This window comes from Kogia breviceps, chromosome 15 (assembly GCF_026419965.1).
Source record: "Kogia breviceps isolate mKogBre1 chromosome 15, mKogBre1 haplotype 1, whole genome shotgun sequence".
NCBI lineage: Eukaryota > Metazoa > Chordata > Mammalia > Artiodactyla > Physeteridae > Kogia > Kogia breviceps.
The window spans coordinates 1,547,030-1,556,131 of NC_081324.1; the positions used below are offsets into that span (position 1 = coordinate 1,547,030).

The 9,102-nt window shown below is 49.4% G+C and overlaps 1 pseudogene; it reads left to right on the forward strand.

Moving 5' to 3' along the window:
- The first annotated feature begins 8,155 nt into the window (after positions 1 to 8,155).
- On the forward strand, positions 8,156 to 8,232 carry LOC136792753 (U4 spliceosomal RNA; annotated as a pseudogene).
- The last annotated feature ends 870 nt before the right edge of the window (positions 8,233 to 9,102 follow it).

Genomic DNA, 9,102 nt, shown 5'->3' on the forward strand with positions numbered 1-9,102 from the left:
GGTGATTTACGTCATGAGAAACGGTTCCAACGTTTAAATCACTTTCCTTTCTGAACTTGCTCTTGGATTATTGCGTGGAACTAACCTCGTGAGCTCTGGTCCTCGGGGAAACCCACCCTCTGGGGTTCTGGTGTGTCTGTGTATCAGCCGTGCCCTGGCTGGTAGCTTTCCCTCCACGTCATTTCATAACGTGCTGATAGGATATCTCCAGCCTGCAGAAGGTGTCACTGGGGTTGGAATGCTATTTTGACAAACTCCAGTTGTCTCCCTAAATGTGTTTCTGCACCTCCTGAATCCCTCCATAAAGATGACTGACTCCCCAAGACGTTTGAAGCGTATGCACCGTGCGCGCTATCTGTGTAGACACGTACAGGAATATGTATATTACATCCAACCACTTTGTCAGTCAGAGACCCTCTCTCTCAAGCCAGGATGAAGATTTTTGTGTGAACACCTCCCCCATCCTGCCCCCAAGCCTCCCGCCAAAAAGGCGTTTTTTGGCGAACAAGGTTTAGCCAACCAGGCACCTGATTGCCCAGACCCTCTGCACACAATACAGAAAGTCCGGCAGAGACACCGCAGGATCAAATCCATTGTCACATCCTCAAACTCGATTCAGCTGTTCCTAACAGTGTCTCAATAGTATCCTAGTAACCTCTTCTGTGAAGCTTCATCTGGTCTGTATTTGCAAACACGATTTAAAATAAGGGCTCGTATTCAAGGGAAAAGTCTGTGTTAAATCTCTCCACAGAGCGGCCAGAAGAGGTGCAGGCGCCTCTCTCTGCTGGGCAAGTGTATTTGCCAACATGCCATATGGGAGTCAGGGTTGGGACTTTTTTTTTTCTGGAATAATTAAATGTTGATGGCAGAGTTCAAATGGATCATTAAAATTCAAAAGTGTAAGAAACAGATTTTTTCTTATGTTGTTGAACGCTCCAGAGGGCCGAATAGCTAGCAGAAGTGAGACAGGCTGCCGTCCTGCAATCAGCATGCGTTGGGATGGTGCTAATTTGATCATAATATAGTCATCTCTGAAGATTACAGCTATTCAATTAAATATTCTAATTAACCTGAAGTATTAGGCAAATGATACTAATTACAAATATTCTCCTGAGATTCACAGCAATGAAAACCCCACTTGCAACTGATACTTCTGACCAATGTTTCGTAACACAATGTCCTATATCATAGGCTTTCAGAATATTAAAATGCACTTAATTTGCCTAAACCTCATTTGTTTAATGGCATTAGCGTTTCGTTTGAAATTGTAATAAACGCACATCCCGCTTTCAAGTAAAATTTAAAATGAGTGCGCTCTTGGGGTAACTTAAGACTCCTGTTTACAGACCTCGCGTTTTATTCAGGAAGCGGAACAGTTTGAGTTTAACTCTCAGCCATTAAACATATTGAAATTGTTTAAAAATGCTAATAATTTGTCTTTTCAAATAAGAAAGAAAAGGATATTTTGTGTAAAATTTCCTGACGTCGCCCATGTGACCGGCTCCTACTGCGAGGGTTCCTGTGCTGGAACCATCCTTCGGTTCCCTAGAGAAGGGCTGCTGGTGGCCTTGGGGAGGGGCGTCTGCAGGGCGAGCTCTGCCCCCTCCATCCTGCGGGCCACCTCCCCTCTCCTCCGTACATTGCACTTGCCCCCCCCCCCCCGAGGTCGGAGGATTTCCGTGTGGCCAACCTCGGACTTGTGACGCGCTATGGCCCTATCCTCAGCCCCCCTGTGCTCCTCCCCGTCCCCCATGGGGGGGGGGTCCTTCCTCGTCCCTACCCCCAGTGACACACGTCAGATCCCACCTCGTCCAGAGCAGCACAGCCTCTCTGTGCCCTTAGGGCTCCACAGTAGCTCTGGGTGCCCGGGGTGTGATGCCCACTGGTGAGGGGAGCTCCGCAAACATCTCTCAAAGTTCGTACAGAGTTCATGGACCAGAGGCGTGTGCGCTGGTCTGCAGGCCGCGTTTCCCGGGGCAGCACCGGCTTTGAATGTCCTCAGGACGGCTCCATGAAGGAGGGAGAAGCAGGACAGGGTGTGGTGTCAGGCGGTGCTTCAGGGCCCGGTCGTGTGCCGTGTCGGGGCGGGCGGGAGGGGCCACACTGAGCAGTGGGCGTGGTTGCCGCGGCCGTGCCTGGTGGCCGGTTCACACGAACAGGGGTCCTGGGCATGGCAAGGGTGACACTGCGCTTGAGTGTTGAGTCACCCCCCGCCCCCCGATAAACACAGGATTTGGACCCAAAATAGTCAGAACCAAGTAGAGGACGAGAGGGCCGAATCCACAGAGATGTGCAGGAGAGCCCGGGAGCCCTGAGCTCTCGCTGGGGCCACGTCTGCCATGTGGATGTGGGCCCTGGGCCAGCTCCAACGTTTACTACAGGGAGAACAAGCAGGGTGATACCATCTCTATTTCTGCTGGGACTTAATACAGTCCAAGGATCCACAGACACTTCCTCTGGGGGAAGGGACAGGCTAGAATGACTTACCTTTATAAACACCGATGTAATAAAATTGCCATGGGATGCATTGATCTCTCAGAATCAGGGCAAGTATGGGAGGGCGCTTTCCTTTATAGAAAGTGAACAGAACAGAATAACAAACACACAGCAAGCAGACAATGCCCAGTGATGTACACGCTTAAACGAGAGCAGACACAGGGAAGAACCCCCTTTTCTAAGGGGAGGGGTTTCCACGTCTGTGGTTTGTAGGCACCTCGACTGATCCTGCAGTGAATGAGCCGTGGTGTGGGTCCCCGGTCAGCTTTCTTCGCCCTAGAGTTTCATCCGAGAAAGGGACTCAGTCTTCAGGACGGCTGGACTTCCTGTACATAAGAGGTTCCCATTTCTAGGGAGTCACGTGTCACCAGGTCTAAGCTCTTTGTTCTCATGCAGTTCCCTGCTACTTGCACAGATCTTTATGCAAGAGTTCCAGAAGGATCATTCCTACACGGGGTAAAGACGTGTCTGAGCAGCAGGTGATGTCAAGGATGTACAGGAAGTGCTAAGAGCGTGGTCTGGAAGGTTCCCTAGGACATAGATGCTTGGTGGTGACAGGGTTTTGTGAAACACTCCTAGTAGCAGTAGCTTTCTTTCAGAGCCAGTTAGTATAATGGACTAAAGGAGCACAGCACAAAAGCAAGTATGTGATGTTTCAGTAAAATTTGCAATCTGGTTATCTTCCTAAAAGGAAAATTCTCTGCTCATCATTGAAACGGCACCCCCCGTGGTGAGCCGAGGATGGGCTGTCCGTTTCTGTTCTTTTGAATCCGGGTCTCTGCTGGCCTCTTTCACAGCGCGATGGCCAGGCCTACTGCCCAAGGCTCTTTACAGTGGCCATGGAGGGAGCAGAGGACAGCTCTCGTCCTGGTGACCAAAATTAATGAAAAAAGAAAGAAATGAGCTGGAGATAGATGAATGAAAGAGAGACAAAATGGAAAAAGAGATAGGAAGTGAAAATCTATGAGAAATCTGTAGAAAGTGAAATCTATCTATGAAAAATAGAAAGTGGCGATTGCCTTCAAAAAGAGGCAAAATCTGAGATGATCATCTGAGGAGACAAGAGCTCCCATTCTGGAAGGTTTCCTCTCGGGTCCCCTCCACCCCCAGCATGGGGTCGCTGGGGAAAGGATGGCGTGAGTTCCGGATAAGGACCGCCTGCCAGATGCAGGGCAGCAAGGCTTGGAACAGGATCCCCGTTTCCATTGAACAATTTCTGTTTTGAACCCTTTCATCTTCTCCTTTAAATAATTGGTATGAACAATGCTACTCAGGCAGACCAAATAACGGTGGGTTTCTGTAGGATAGTATTTGTGGTTTTTTTTTTTGTTTGTTTGTTTGTTTTTTTTTTTTTTTTGTGATATGCGGGCCTCTCACTGTTGTGGCCTCTCCCGTTGCGGGGCACAGGCTCCTGACGCGCAGGCTCAGCGGCCACGGCTCACGGGCCCAGCCGCTCCGCGGCACGTGGGATCCTCCCGGACCGGGGCACGAACCCGCGCCCCCTGCGTCGGCAGGCGGGCTCTCAACCACTGCGCCACCAGGGAAGCCCAGTATTTGTGTTTTTTTAATTAAAAATCAGAAGTTGTGTGTTGAGATGAAGATAACCGCTGCTTGGTTCTTTCTGGTAAAAGATATTTACCCAGAACTGGTATTTGTACACTGAGGTGGCTACACCCACTGAGAGGCGGGCTGAAGATCGACTTTGGACACGAAACGATCTCATCCTGACACGAGAATGTAGCTGAAGCGCAGCCGCGGTGCAGACCGCGGGCGGCGGCTGTGGGTCTCGGCCACGGCCTCTTAGGAGCTGTTTCCCAATGTCCCCGCTCCTCGGAGCACGCTCTCTCCACCCCCGGCTCCCTGGGCTCCAGGACCGGCAGGGGGCACAGCACAGCTCTGCTCTCTCGGTGGGGACACGGGCCAGGCCTCTGAGGCATGGGGGGGAGGGGGGGGCGCAGGGGGTTACCTGCAGCTACACCTGAGCCTCGGGGAGCTAAGCTCATCGGGAGATGCTCAGCACCTCTGACTGCCAACTGCAGCCTCTGCCTACAGTTTCAGCAGCTGGAAAATTTGCAGAGAGTCAGCACGCTTCTGCGTGTTCCCGTGTGCATGTGTGTGCGCGAGCCTGTGTGCTCCGGTGTGTCCACACCTCAGCTGGTGCAGGATGCTGGCAAGTGTAACTCACCCATTCTCCTGACACACCCACGTGGGGTCTCCTCGGGTGCCTGGCTGTTCTGAGGAGCAAGAACACGCATGTATTTGTGGGAAATCAGGAGATACAGAGGCACAGCTGTCCACACAACTATAGCCAAGCGTGGCGGGCAATCCCACCCGGGCCGTGGAGCCTTGGAAAGGCAGGTGTGTGGAGATGCCGTGACGTAGACTATTTTGTGACATGTTTTTCTGAAATAATGATATCGATCTGAAAGACACTCATCCAGAACCACAACCTGTTCTACCCCAAGAAACATCCCCGAGCCCGTATCATCTTCTCAGTCACTCGATATTCATGGTCTTACTCAAAGTTCTCTGAATGTGTCGTGTGTGTAACACCGATGCGAAATGTGGCCTGGAGTCGCTGCCAGCAATGTGTTTCAATAAGGTAATTTCCCTGCTGCCTGAGAACGTCAGCGGGGCGCAATCTGGAACCAAACCAGGGGATGACATCTTATTCGCGCATATGCATCTGGAGGACAGAACTATACTTCATTAAAGGAAAATGGGATTTCAGGATCGTTCTGACGAGCGGTAAGAGAACACCCCTCGCTTTACGTACAGGACGGCTATGGATCTGCGGGTCTCTGCAGCCCTAGCGATATACGGCCTGCACAGCCAGCGGGACTTGCGGGGACAGTTCCGGAAGCTGGGGAAACAACACAGCAAGGGAAGAAGACACGTGCACACAGACACATTTTCATTTCTGTTTTCTTTATTCTTTTTTTTTTTTTTTTTTTTTGCTTGTTCTTGATATTCAGAATCGGCCTCAGTAGTTGCTCTGTGGACGGTGCAGGTGGCCACCTTTTCCTTTTAAACCCAACCAAAGACAATGCTTCCTTCCTTTATATTTTAGGGTCACCCCTAAAATTCTCCCTGCATGAGGGGGGAAAGAAAGAGCACATTCTTTGACCTTCTGAAATCAATTCAAGCATTGAGATTTAAAATAAATACTGAAAATAATGTCAGATTTTAAAATACCAGCAGTGCTCAAACACCTGCCTTCCTCTAAATCACCTGCTTTCATAGCTTTCTGCATCTTTATTACCCCTCGCAAAGCCTGCCGGGGATTTCAGACCTCTGTCCCTGATTCTGATGACTGTTTTCCTAGATTTCTGCATCAAAACGGTCAAAACATTCACTGTTTCTTGAGCAGCATGAATTCCTGAAGTTAATCACCTTGACAAAGGTATCTGAAAAGGAGGCAGTCTTGGAATCGGGCAGAAACACAGAGGTCCACTTTGCAGGGCCTGCACCCTCGAATTCTCCAGACTAACGGCACCTAGAAAGACAGCACGCAGGTTCTTTTTTCCCTTTAGAGAGAGAGCACAGACGGTCCTTAGAGTAAGAGTAAAAAACATTAAAGCTAAGATCAGCCAAATTAAGCATTAGAAAACATATTAACTAGAGAGGAGAAAGGATTATTAAAGAAAGCATCTTATTACAACCCTGGATGGTCCCCAAACGAAATTGTGTTTAAATGATCAGATTTGGAAAAGACCTTATTCTCGGAAATCATTCTGTGGTTTCGTCAGTTTTGCGGGTCTGGAGAAGATGCATTGAAGAACAAATTTTCGATATTTAATCTGAAATAAATCCCCCAACCAAATTCCTTTAGTGATGTTCCATGTGAATCAAGCAGTTTGGGGGGAATCATTTGCTGAAAAATTTCTAAAGATCATTTGTCAATAATCAGTTGAAACCTTCCCAGCCTCTGGTGTTCTGAAACCTTGGTGCTTAAAAGTAGCAGGGAGTCTGCTGTTCCTAGTGTATCTTAAAGCAGGTACACATCTTCAGAAGATCAGTGGGCCAACAGCAAAGACATAGACCACTGGGTAGCCCCTAAATAGCAGATAGCACCCTTGAAAATAGGGAATGTTTTAAACGCCTGCCGTTAGCAGTCTTGGAGAAGCATCTCAGGCCTTTGATGGATAATATAATTCCGCAGCACGCGGCGTCCTTTTTAAAGGCAGAGCAGGAACGGCGGTGGAGTTGCCTCCAAGGGCCACGCTCGGGTCCAGCCTCCTCGTGGCCGAAGGCGCGCGTTCCGAGCATCCATCGTGGAGGAGAAAGGCCTCCGCGCACCTGAGCTTGACTGCGGGGCTGGGACAGCCTGGGACCCCCTCTGGACGCTGACGGAGGGCCTGCTGCCGCGGCGGGTCCCTGTGGCTCCCTCTCCTGCTTGTTCACCCTTGTGCGGTTCACTTAGCCAACAACAAAAGCGCATTTGTCTTCTTCTGCCTTCATTAGAGGTCCCTGCAGTCTGCAAAAGAGAAAAAAGAAAAGAAAGAAGGTTCAGAGGCGGTTTATGGGCTCAGGAGAGCCGTCCAGGCTGTTAGTGTCCCTCCAGCGGCCTGGCGAGTCCAGACGGGCCTGGTTCCGGCCCTGTTCTCACGGCGGAGCAAAAACCTCAGTAGAAAGACAGATCCCGTGCTGGAGACGCAGCAATGAAGAATCTGCTTTCTGTGAACTGAACTTGGTTTTATTCGTGGTGATCTGTAGTTTTTTTTGCATTTCTTTCATTACAAAATGTACTCGACATATCCAGGTACGGAATATATAAAAGAATATATTCCCCATGGAATATACAGGAGAAATGTTAATAATTAACTTTTTCATAGCCATACAACTGCACTAATTTTTTAATACTTTTTCTTACACAGAATAAGTACATATACTAAGACATGTCTGTTAGAAGGGAAACTATTTTTAAAAGAATGTTCGGACAATGACCATTCCCTTCACTGTTTTTTTTTGTTTTTTTTTTCCTCGGTACGCGGGCCTCTCACTGCTGTGGCCTCTCCCGTTGCGGAGCACAGGCTCCGGACGCGCAGGCTCAGCGGCCACGGCTCACGGGCCCAGCCGCTCCGCGGCACGTGGGATCCTCCCGGACCGGGGCACGAACCCGCGTCCCCTGCATCGGCAGGCGGACTCTCAACCACTGCGCCACCAGGGAAGCCCCCCTTCACTGTTTTTAGCACTGGTTTTCTTGTTCCTCGAGGATAATTTCTTATTCCTCATCAGCACTTGACCTCCCTGCTGAACTTACCCTGGTTGCTGGTACAGTACTTTTTTCTGATAGTCAGAAGCTGAAGAGAAGAGCATCAAAATGATGTAAAGCATTTTCCAAAATGACACAGCAGGGCGATGGAGGGGCCGGGAGGAAGGACGGACGGGTCCTTCCGAGCTGCGGTGCCTTCTTGTGCTGCAAACAGACAGCTTGGTTCCGAGCTCCAGGACAGACGGCCATCCCAGCCCCGCAGGCCAGAACTCGTGAGTTCCGAGCCTTGCTGTCTGGTTTGTTTGTTCAAGATGTAGAAACAAAGGTTCTGGTGGTGAGTTTGGGGCCATCTGTACACTCAGTGCCTGTCCTAGTCTGGTGTGTAGGAGACGCTCAGACGATCTCCTGAGCGGGAGGATGAAGGCATCCAAAGAGGCACCGATCAGCTTTGCGCAGCGGCAGTGTCGTAACCGATGGGGTTTCTCCGAGGCGCGATCATTGCTAACCGAAAACAAAAACGCGCCGGTTGATCAATTCAAAGCCAGGTTGTGACACCTTCCCGTGTCCCTCTGACACCAGCAGCAGCGCGGGACGCCCTTCTGTTTTGCGTGCATGTGATCCTTCAACAGGACCTGCGCATTTGGATCTTGGCTAGACTGTGCCTAGATTGTATCTCAGCTGCACCGATTCAGTGACTTCTGAGCTAACATCTTGAGCAGAAACTCCAGGGTTACTTTCCGCTTTTTCTCTCTCTACGGCTACCCAAGGAATGGGGCTGTGCTCATTGGTGATGGGAGTCCCACTGTCTGAAGGACAATTTAATTCCTTGGTTGCAAGTCAGAAATAAATCCAAACCAAAAAAATAAAAATAAAAGAATTTTACAAGTACACAGTATTTTTAAGAAATACTTTCTATTTTGGCTTTCCTTTTGAAGCTTAAAGAAGCAGCGTCTAGAAAATGCATTCCAGTGTCACATTATTTTATCTTGAGGCTTTCAGCCGTCATCAATTCTTAATCCAGAAACTCATGTAGGGGAGTGTTCTGGCTCATTTCACTAAGCTACCGATGAAAACTCCAGGGATGGGTTTACTGAGACTTTGCCCTTATTCCTCTGCAACTCACTGGACAATTACTTAGCATGTGAGCATGTAAGCACAGGAAAGACTCCATCCCGGGCAGTGCCCAACGCTGAACAATCCCGCAAGGCTCTGCCGATGGAGAAACGAGGCTGCCCTACTAGGCCTGGGTGTCTTGAAGGGCTCTTTGTATCTCACAGACCCTTGATGGAAATTATAATCCCTTCCTTTCTCAGATAAATCTGTTGTAATCAAGCAGGCGGATTATATTATATAGAAAAGATTATATTTTAAACTTCTAAATTAGAAAGCTC